A 12,061-nucleotide genomic window follows, 5' to 3' on the forward strand; every position below is an offset into this window, starting at 1 on the left:
GCGCCCCAAAACAGGTGTGACTGCTGTCCCCCCAGTCACAGAGGATGAAGAGGCCGCGGATGCACAAGATATGGCAGACGGTGGTTGGCCCGGCCGGCTAGGCCGCATTGTAGCACACTGAGCTTCCCACTGCAACTTATGCTTCATGTCCATGTGCCGGTTCATGCATGAAGTACTCAAACTATGTATTTTTTGGCCTCTACTTAGCTTTTGCTGACAAATGTTACAGATAACACGAGTTGGGTCATCTTTATCGATCTGAAAAAATGCCCAGGCTATGCAAGGCTTAGCACCCATGCGACCTGAAGAGCCACCACGACTTGTAGTGAGAGGCAGAGTTGTGTTTGAGGATGCAGTTGTTGACGTGCTTCCAGTACTACGTCTCTGTCCAGGAAGGCGCAACCTGACCTCGTCGTCACTAGCATCTTCCTCCACCTCCTCTGCTGACCTCATCTCTTGGCTGACTGTGGGTTGACAGTAAGTGGGATCTCCGACCTCATCATCATCACCCTGTGTGTTATCACACCCGTCGTCCTCAGAGCCAACCTGTTCCTGCCCTGACAAAAAACTAAAGTTGTCGCTCCAATCAGGTATTTGAGTCTTATCATCGTCTTCCTCATTGTCTCCACCAACAGGAGTTACAGTTTGGGAATGAGGGTCTACATTATGGTCAGAACCTTCTGCGTCTGGTCCTGGATCCGAATCATAAAGATTCTGGGCATCAGTGCAGATCATTTCCTCGTCTGGATTCACAGAAGCGCTGGAGTCGACCTCTGATTCCCAGGCTATAGTATGAGTAAACAGCTCTGCAGACTCAACCATCTGTTCTACCTCATACTCAGACGGGCAGCTGGAGATTTGGGAGCTGTGAGGAAGCAAGTGCGATTTGGGTGACACCTTTGAAGACTGGAGTATTTGTGGTGTTGAAGTTGATGTGGAGGAGAGCCCACTTAAAGGAGCACTTGATATCCGTTGAAGCACCTGCTGTTTTTGTGCCTCATCTGGAATTTGTAGCGATTGGCGTGGCCGTAAGAAAGGGATCTTATCACATTGTCCACTAAAAGAAGTAGACATTTTAGTTTGGCTGGAAGATGGTCTTTCTTCTGCAGATGTTACTGTTGCTTTAACACCTACCCCACGGACACAACCTTTTTTCCCCTTCCCAACACGCCTATTCCCCTTTCCACCAGCAGCAGGCCTTTTTCCACTCATTTTGGTGGTTAACTAATTCACAACTCTGGAGTAGTGTTGAGCCACCCCCGTAGTGTTCGAGTTCGGTTCGGTTCGTCGAACACCCGTGTGTTCGCCGAACTGTTCGTCGAACTGTTCGTCGAACACCTTCGAACACCGTTAAAACCAATGGCAGGCAAACAAAAACACATAGAAACACATAGAAAACACCTTCAAAGGTGTCCAAAAGCTGACAAACTGCTCAGAAGACACAACTAACACATGGAAAAGTGACAAGTACATATAGTCATGCGAAAAGAAAAGAGGTGGAGGAGTAAAAGGAGGGGGAGACACAGATATAGGCATGTCATGCCCTTCTAAAATCCAAAAAGTGAGAAGCCGAGACGGCCAGTCCGCTCCTGCCCGTGCCACCTCCGTGTCGCCGGGTTTGTGCCAGAGCCGCGGTGAACCCTGAATGCCAGCCCCCCTCTCCCAATACTGGTGCCTGTCCGCTGGTGGGTCGAGAGAGCCCCCCTGTGGTGGAGGCAGCTCTAAGCTTTTAATTTAAATTGTCCCTCTAATTTGAATGAATACACTTTAAATCCATTTACAAGGATCTATTGGAGGGCAAGTCTCATGCCAGCAGCCACGTAATTCCAGCTCCAGTAGCGTCCACTAAAGCTGCTGCAGTTAAAAAGCTTTTATAAGGATCGAGCTCGGCTGTCCACCGCAAGGCATCCTAGTGCCAGTCCCAGCCCCTATGCCTTGGGGTGCCTCCTGATGCTCTTCACTAAGTATCCCGTGGTCCCGAAGCATTTCCTTTGAAAAAATTAAGTGTCCAAACTACAGGTGGTGTAGCTTGCTTAACAGCCGGGATAATCCGCTGACTAGCAGACACTGCTACTAGGCACAAAGTATTTCCTGGGTTAGATGCAGTTAAAAATTTGTAAGTAGATACTCTCGTTGGATGCTGAGAAAGCATTCCATAGAGTCTCCTGGCACGCCATATATGATTCTCTTAAAAAGCTTGGGGTAGGGGTCTAGGGGACCCTTTTATAGCCAAAATCACGGCCCTGTATCACAATACGTCACCTAGGCTGAAGATAAATGGAACTGTAGCACCGAGGGCTCGGTTGCTACAGACGTATTGCACCTCACCCAGAGGTGTGATATCTCACTCTCAGATAAGGATGGAGTGTGGATCAGGACCCGACACCTGCATGCATTACACCACATTGCCGTGGGGCAGGGCGACCAATATGCCCCTGAGATGGGCATGACAGTCCCTGTCCCTGGCTGGAGTGGGGGGAGGGAACACTGAGGAAGGGGAACCCTGCAGTGCAGGAGCAGGGAGGAAGCAGTTCCTGGGTGCATTGAGAAGGGAGTATAAAAGGTGGGCACCATCTTAGTTCAGTGCAGAGAAGTCTGAGCAGAAGTGGCAGGGAGCAGGGGCTCTGCATGAGCTCTGCTCCGGAGGCGGGCCTAGTAACAGAGGCCCAGGCCTGCAAGAGGGAGAAGGAAGGAAGAGGAGCGGAGAAGGCTCCAGGAACGAGGAATGAAGGGATCCCAGGGGTGCGGACGGGCGAGTCACCACCGCACGCCCGAATCCACCTGCGTGGAGGGGTCAGGCCAAAGGGGGAGACCGGTCCCCGAACTAGTGGAGGCAGGAAACGACCCTCAGCTAGAAACCGGAGGCTCTGACATTTTATGTGGCGCAGCCCCTTGCTTCACCCGCTAGGAAGGCACCACATAGGGTCAGGGAAACTGGCGCCAAGTTTACCAAGAGGAGGCCCGAGGCAGCCGGACAGAAGTGTTGGTAAGAAAGGCCAGACAAAGGACACACAAAGGGGGTCCTGTGAAGCGCTCCAAAGTTATCTGGGAGTTGTCTGAGCCCCTCACCTGGTGAGCACAGTACGACGTGGGCAGCCGTTACCTGCAGACGTGGTCTGGATAATAAGAACTGTGAGTAAAGGCCCTGAACTGCATCACTGACTCCGTGTCGTTACTGCTGCTGCCCTGCACCATCACCCCCATCCTCCGCATACACTGCCCTGAGGCTATACTCCTCCCGTGGGGAGTTATGCTACGCTCTGCTGCACCCACAGCACCAGCCTTAGCGGTCTGCCCTGTAGCGGCGGTTCACTCTGACCGCAATCCACGGGTGGCGTAGTCGGACATTTAAACATCAAAACCACATAAATAGTTCCGCCACTGGTTTGACCGCCCTGAGCCACGGAACCGGATCGCCGCCACGAAGACTACAACCACCAGCATCCACCAAAAAGGGTCCGGCTCCGGGTGTCCCAAGGCCCAGGGGGTGCGTCAGAACATTTTCATCACCTTTCACAATCACCAATGGGACAAGGCAGGGATGTCCTCTGTCCCCTCTCTTATACATCCTAGTGACGGAGCACCTGCTCTCATCAATTCGCCATAACCCCAATATTAGGTGGATTGAGGTGGGAGGCACCGAGTACAAGTGCTCTCTATTTGCTGATGATGTCCTAGTATATATCACTCAATCACATATATCCATCCCTGCTGTTATGGCTGAAATAGATCACTTTGTTACATGGTAAAATTTTAAAATCAATGCAGCGAAGTCTGAGGCCCTCGATGTCTCCCTCCCTAAATCCATATAGGATTCCATCCAGTCCAACTTTCCCTTTGCCTGGCCCTCACAGGGTATCAAATACTTAGGAATTCCTATTCATAGAGACCTCTCCCATCTATGTTATCTTAATTTTGGGCCCTTTATTGAACAATTCCATACAGACCACGGTTGGCAAGTTAGAACTGTAAGATTCACTACGTGAACCACTGGTGTTTTGTGGAAAAGCACATGTACACCGTGTTCCAAATTATTATGCAAAAAGTGTTTAGGAGTGATAAGGGAAGAATTTGTTTGTTTGTCAGTTAAACTCATTGATGGTGATGTGTGTCAGGGCTCTTTATATCACTGTAAGCAATTGCAGACACCTGTGCTAATTAGTTTGGCAGGTGTGTCCAATGAAAGGCAAGACTACTTAAGAAGGCTCTCTCACATTATTAAGCAGCCTACATTTTCTGCCAAAATGGGAAAGAAAAAGGATGTGTCGGCTGCTGAGAAGCAACAAATTGTGGAGTGTTTAGGTCAAGGCATGACTACAATCAACATTGTGCGATGATCAGGATGAAGTGTCTTGGCAATCAAGAAGTATGTAGCTGATTCACAGTACACACGTGTGCGTGCTGATAAGGGCAAATTGAGGACTCTTTCCTACAGGCAATTACGTCAGGTTGAAACAGCAGCGGCAAAAAAGCCTTGTCATAGCAGCAGACAAGTTTTTGAAGCTGCTTGTGCCTCCAACGTCCCCCGAACAACAAGATGCAGGGTCCTTCAGAGGTTTGCAGCTGTGCATATGCCATCCTGTCGACCTCCTCTATCCACTTCACACAAGCAGAAACGGCTCCAGTGGGCCAAACATTACATGAAGACTGATTTCAAAACTGTTTTGTTCACGGATGAGTGCCGTGCAGCGCTCGATGGTCCAGATGAATGGAGTGGAGGATGGCTGGTTGATGGACACCCCACGCAAACACGGCTACAGCGCCAACAAGGAGGAGGTGGAGTAATGTTTTGGGCTGGAATCATGGGGAGAGAGATTGTCGGCCCCTTTAGGATCCCTGAAGGCGCTAAAGATGAACTCCATAATGTATGTGGATTTTCTCAAACAGCACTTCCTGCCATGGTTCAAGAAGAAGAACCGTGTATTTCACAGCAAGATCATTTTTCTGCATGATAATGCACCATCTCATGCTGCACATAAAACATCTGCATCTCTGGCTGATATGGGCATAAAAGGGGACAAACTTATGGTGTGACCCCCATGCTCCCCTGACCTCTACCCCATTCAGAACCTTTGGAGCATCATTAAAAGGAGTGTCTATGATGGCGGGAGGCAGTTCACATCTAAGCAACAGCTCTGGGAGGGTATTCTGTCCTCATGCAAAACAATTGAAGCAGAAACCATCCAAAACCTGACAAATTCAATGGACGAGAGAGTTCAGAAGCTCCTTTCGAACAAGGGGTCCTATATGAAAATGTAACATCACCTAGAATAAAGTTTTGAGTTGAAAACTGTTTGATTTCAGTTTCTAACAACCTGCTAATGCTTATAATTTCAAAAATGACCATTTTTTTGGTCTTTATTAAAATGAAAAGGTTGATCGAAAAGTTTGGGGGATCTAAGAGTGTGGCAACCCAGTAGTCATGATTACTTCGAATTCTGACAATATGAGGGTCATGCTGCAGGTAGTGCAGCAAGAAGGCACTTATGTGTCTTGCGCATCTCGGAGCCCCAAAATTATTTTCCGGGCTAGATGCAGCTAAAAATTATTTTTAATTTTAAATCTGGTGAAGCTTATTATAGATGGCCTAATAGGATCAGTGCTGCACACTGCTACAAAGCCCAAATTATTTTCCAGTCAAGATACAGATAAACATGATTAGTAATTTGAAAGCTTAAAACGGTTGGTAGGGTGATTTTAACCAATCATCAAGCTTTTACTCTCCCCAGGATGACACAGGGGTAGAAAAGTCGTTTCGGATCCATGATTTGTTCATCTTTATGAACGTGAGTCTGTCTACATTATCAGTGGAGAGCCGCGTGCGCTTATCTGTCAGCACACCACCAGCAGCGCTGAACACACGTTCAGACAGAACGCTGGCTGCGGGGCATGACAAGATCTCCAAGGCGTAAGTGGCTAGCTCCGGCCATTTATCCAGATTGGAAGCCCAAAAAGAGCAAGGGTCCAGTGACACAGTCGTGGCTTCAATGTTTACTTGGAGATACTCCTGTACCATCGTCTCTAGGCGTTGACTATGTGTCAGACTTCTTGTCTCCTGTGGCCTTGCAAAGGATGGGCTAAAAAAGTGGTGAAATGATTCCGCAAAATTGATGTTACCAGCAGATACTGTGGTTCTGTTACGGTTTGAGTGCTGAACACTTGACGGTCCCACGGTTGGCAAGTTCGAACTGTGAGATTCACTACGTGCACCACTGGTATTTTGTGGAAAAGCACATGTAAGATTCTGCAACAGTCTCTGCTGATACTCCTGCATGCGTGCATCCCTTTCTATGGCAGGAATAATTTCTGCAAATTTACTTTTGTACCGGGGATCTAACAGTGTGGCAACCCAGTAGTCAGGATTATTTCTAATTCTCACAATTCGAGGGTCATGTTGCAGGTAGTGCAGCAAGAAGGCACTCATGTGTGTTGCGCATCCAGGAGCACCAAGTCCCTGTTGTGTTGGTGGCGAGGTAGCAATCATGCTTCCTTCCTCTGTCCTCTCCCCCCAACCTCGCACAACAGAAATGTGATCAAGGTCTCCCTCATCTGATGAGTCTTCCATCAGTTCGTCCTCCACTTCTTCCTGGGCTCCTGCACCTTCCTCACTAGTTTGGCTGCTACCATGCGCCCTGGTAAAATCATCTCCCCCACCCTCACATGCCTGCCGCCTTGGTGCTGCCGACCGTCTGGACCTTGCAGATGTTAGCCCTTCCGCATACAACTCCTCCTCCTCTACTTCCTCCACCTCCTCTTGTGCCACCACCTGACTCCGAATTCTGTTTAACATGTGCTCCAGCATGTAAATCACCGGAATAGTCATGCTGATAATGGCATCGTCAGCACTAAACATCTTCATCGCCATTTCAAAACTGTGCAGAAGGGTGCATAGGTCCCTGATCTGAGACCACTCCTCCAGCGTGATTTGCCCCACCTCTGAATCTCGTTGGCCCAGGCTATACGTCAGAACGTATTGCACCAGGGCTTGTCGGTGCTGCCACAGTCGCTGCAACATGTGCAGAGTTGAATTCCACCGGGTAGGCACATCGCATTTTAGCCGGTGAAGTGGCAGGCCGAACGACTTCTGTAGAGATGTAAGTCGCTGAGCTGCGGGATGCGAACGGCGGAAGTGAGCACACAGCGACCGTGCCCTCTGCAAAAGGCCATCTAGTCTGGGATAGTGGGCTAAAAATTGCTGGACAACCAGGTTCAACACGTGAGCCATACAAGGCACGTGTGTGACATTGCCCCGGCGAAGGGCCGCACCCAGGTTTGCAGCATTGTCGCACACGGCCTTCCCTGGTTTCAGGTCCAGTGGAGACAACCATTCATGAAATTGGTTCTCCAGAGCTGACCACAACTCCTCAGCTGTGTGACTCACATTTACCAGACATTTCAATGTAAAAACCGCCTGATGACGTTGAGCCTTACTGCCAGCATAGTAAGGAGGTGTGCAGGATCCCTTCTGCGCAGTTAGAAAGCTTGTGGCCTGACCAGACAGGCTTTGGGTGCAGGTGGAAGACCGAGAGGAGGTTGAGGAGGCAGAAGCAGTGGAGGAAAAATGACATAAAGAGGATTGACGCACAACTCGTGGGGACGGCAAGACTTGGACAGCAGCCCCTTGTCCTGCTGTCACCATAGTTACCCAGTGCCCAGTCAGCGACATGTAACGCCCCTGTCCATGCCTACTCGTCCAATTGTCTGTGGTGAAATGCACCCTGTCACACACAGAGTTTCTCAAAGAAGCGGTGATGTTGTGTGCGACATGCTGGTGGAGCGCAGGCACACCTTTCTTTGAGAAGTAGTGCCGACTGGGCATCTGGTACTGGGGCACTGCGACGGACATAAGGTCTCGAAAATCCTCTGTGTCCACCAGGCGGAAAGGCAGCATTTCTGTAGCCAAGAGCTTGCAGATGGTGAAATTCAACCTCTTAGCTTTCTCATGGCTAGTAGGAAATGGTCTTTTACTTGTCCACATCTGAGGGACCGAGGGCTGGCTATTGTGCTTAGACGGGGTTGATAAGGGTGTCCCCGGCAAACTGCCGGTCTGTGAGGAAGATGCAGGCGGACATGTTAGGTTGCCTTGATCCAAAGGTGGTGCTATCGATGTCGGACAGCGCTCAAGACCAGCTGGTGTTACCACCTCCAAAGAAAATGATGACCTGCCAATCACGCTGGCTGTTGCGGGTAAAGAGGTGGCAGGTCTGTGCCCCAAAACAGGTGTGACTGCTGTCCCCCCAGTCACAGAGGATGAAGAGGCCGCGGATGCAGAAGATATGGCAGACGGTGGTTGGCCCGGCCGGCTAGACCGCATTGTAGCACACTGAGCTTCCCACTGCAACTTATGCTTCATGTCCATGTGCCGGTTCATGCATGAAGTACTCAAACTATGTATTTTTTGGCCTCTACTTAGCTTTTGCTGACAAATGTTACAGATAACACGAGTTGGGTCATCTTTATCGATCTGAAAAAATGCCCAGGCTATGCAAGGCTTAGCACCCATGCGACCTGAAGAGCCACCACGACTTGTGGTGAGAGGCAGAGTTGTGTTTGAGGATGCAGTTGTTGACGTGCTTCCAGTACTACGTCTCTGTCCAGGAAGGCGCAACCTGACCTCGTCGTCACTAGCATCTTCCTCCACCTCCTCTGCTGACCTCATCTCTTGGCTGACTGTGGGTTGACAGTAAGTGGGATCTCCGACCTCATCATCATCACCCTGTGCGTTATCACACCCGTCGTCCTCAGAGCCAACCTGTTCCTGCCCTGACAAAAAACTAAAGTTGTCGCTCCAATCAGGTATTTGAGTCTTATCATCGTCTTCCTCATTGTCTCCACCAACAGGAGTTACAGTTTGGGAATGAGGGTCTACATTATGGTCAGAACCTTCTGCATCTGGTCCTGGATCCGACTCATAAAGATTCTGGGCATCAGTGCAGATCATTTCCTCGTCTGGATTCACAGAAGCGCTGGAGTCGACCTCTGATTCCCAGGCTATAGTATGAGTAAACAGCTCTGCAGACTCAACCATCTGTTCTACCTCATACTCAGACGGGCAGCTGGAGATTTGGGAGCTGTGAGGAAGCAAGTGCGATTTGGGTGACACCTTTGAGGACTGGAGTATTTGTGATGTTGAAGTTGATGTGGAGGAGAGCCCACTTAAAGGAGCACTTGATATCCGTTGAAGCACCTGCTGTTTTTGTGCCTCATCTGGAATTTGTAGCGATTGGCGTGGCCGTAAGAAAGGGATCTTATCACATTGTCCGCTAAAAGAAGTAGACATTTTAGTTTGGCTGGAAGATGGTCTTTCTTCTGCACCTACCCCACGGACACAACCTTTTTTCCCCTTCCCAACACGCCTATTCCCCTTTCCACCAGCAGCAGGCCTTTTTCCACTCATTTTGGTGGTTAACTAATTCACAACTCTGGAGTTGTTTGCACAAAAAAACAATGGATGGTAACCGAGCAGAGCTGAGTGGCCAAACTGTGGTATTAGGCCAAAACTATTGGCTGGGTTAGATGTAGAAAAAAATTATTTTTAATTTGCAACCTGATGGAGGTCAGTATAGATGGACTAATAGACTAAGTCCCACACACCGCTAGAAGCCCAAATATTTTTTCAGAGCTAGATGCAGAAAATTTTTTTATTCAATTTGCAACCTGATGGAGGTCAGTATAGATGGACTAATAGACCAAGTCCCACACACTGCTAGAAGCCCAAATATTTTTTCAGAGCTAGATGCAGAAAAAAATTATTTTTAATTTGCAACCTGATGGAGGTCAGTATAGATGGACTAATAGACCAAGTCCCACACACTGCTAGAAGCCCAAATATTTTTTCAGAGCTAGATGCAGAAAAAAATTATTTTTAATTTGCAACCTGATGGAGGTCAGTATAGATGGACTAATAGACCAAGTCCCACACACCGCTAGAAGCCCAAATATTTTTTCAGAGCTAGATGCAGAAAAAAATTATATTCAATTTGCAACCTGCTGGACGTCAGTATAGAAGGACTAATAGAACAAGTCCCACACACTGCTAGAAGCCCAAATATTTTTTCAGAGCTAAATGAAGAAAAAAAATATTTTTAATTTGCAACCTGATGGAGGTCAGTATAGATGGACTAATAGACCAAGTCCCACACACTGCTAGAAGCCCAAATATTTTTTCAGAGCTAGATGCAGAAAAAAATTATTTTTAATTTGCAACCTGATGGATGTCAGTATAGATGGACTAATAGACCAAGTCCCACACACCGCTAGAAGCCCAAATATTTTTTCAGAGCTAGATGCAGAAAATTTTTTTATTCAATTTGCAACCTGATGGAGGTCAGTATAGATGGACTAATAGACCAAGTCCCACACACTGCTAGAAGCCCAAATATTTTTTCAGAGCTAGATGCAGAAAAAAATTATTTTTAATTTGCAACCTGATGGAGGTCAGTATAGATGGACTAATAGACCAAGTCCCACACACTGCTAGAAGCCCAAATATTTTTTCAGAGCTAGATGCAGAAAAAAATTATTTTTAATTTGCAACCTGATGGAGGTCAGTATAGATGGACTAATAGAACAAGTCCCACACGCTGCTAGAAGCCCAAATATTTTTTCAGAGATAAATGAAGAAAAAAATTATTTTTAATTTGCAACCTGATGGAGGTCAGTATAGATGGACTAATAGACCAAGTCCCACACACTGCTAGAAGCCCAAATATTTTTTCAGAGCTAGATGCAGAAAAAAATTATTTTTAATTTGCAACCTGATGGAGGTCAGTATAGATGGACTAATAGACCAAGTCCCACACACCGCTAGAAGCCCAAATATTTTTTCAGAGCTAGATGCAGAAAAAAATTATATTCAATTTGCAACCTGCTGGAGGTCAGTATAGAAGGACTAATAGAACAAGTCCCACACACTGCTAGAAGTCCAAATATTTTTTCAGAGCTAAATGAAGAAAAAAATTATTTTTAATTTGCAACCTGATGGAGGTCAGTATAGATGGACTAATAGACCAAGTCCCACATACTGCTAGAAGCCCAAATATTTTTTCAGAGCTAGATGCAGAAAAAAATTATATTCAGTTTGCAACCTGATGGAGGTCAGTATAGATGGACTAATAGAATGGTTCTATGCCCAAAAGATTTTACTTCACTAGGTGCAGTAAAAAAATTAGTATTCTATACACAGGTGGTATATCTTGCAACACAGATAGGCTACTCTACTGACTAACACACTCTGCAATAGGCCAAAAAGGATTAGCTTTGCTAGTTTCAGCCAAATGCTGTGAAAAAAACTTGCACAGCACTGGCACAGACCTGCCTGGCAAAAACTGATAGGAACTGATGTAACCTAGTCCTGAAAAGGACTCCAATTACAATTAGTCTTTACTCCCACAATCTATCTATTTAAGAGCACAGACCTGCCTGATAAAAGTCGTAGGAAATGCTGTAACCTAGTCCTTAAAAGGACTGCAATCACAAAAGCTATCTGTATATTTGTGCGAAAATTGGCTTGAAATTAACAAGGTATAGCGCACACAGCAACAGCGGTGCCGTCTAACACGCAGCTGCAGCAGTGAGAAAATGGTGGCGACGGGGAAAATGGCTTGGTCTTATAGGGCAAGGACATGTGACATACACTGCCAATCACACATGCCCTTGCTTGTGTGAAAAAAAGCACTTCGCTCCGTTTGTGCGCTGCTGATAGGCTGACAGATTGCACCTCCCCACTGCAAATGCGGGAAAGAGAAAAAAAAATGGAGATCTTCATTGTTCCTGCAGAGATCCATCCCCTGCCCCTCCCCACGCCCCGCTGTACACTCAAACTGCGTATTAACATTAATTTTCATCATTACTGAGAAAAAATCCAGTTATGATTTTGGTGCACGAACAGTTATCGAACATAACCTCGAACAGCCGAATTTTTCTCAAATTGTTCGTGTTCGCCGACCGGCTCGAACACCGCCCAAAACAGCTCGAATTTGAGATTGGCGAACAGTTCGAGTAGAACAACGCTCATCTCTACTCTGGAGTTGTTTGCACAAAAAAACAATGGATGGTAACC

This window comes from Phyllobates terribilis, unplaced genomic scaffold (assembly GCF_046119375.1).
Source record: "Phyllobates terribilis strain yellow unplaced genomic scaffold, ASM4611937v1 Scaffold_11__3_contigs__length_659146591, whole genome shotgun sequence".
In the NCBI taxonomy this organism is placed as follows: domain Eukaryota; kingdom Metazoa; phylum Chordata; class Amphibia; order Anura; family Dendrobatidae; genus Phyllobates; species Phyllobates terribilis.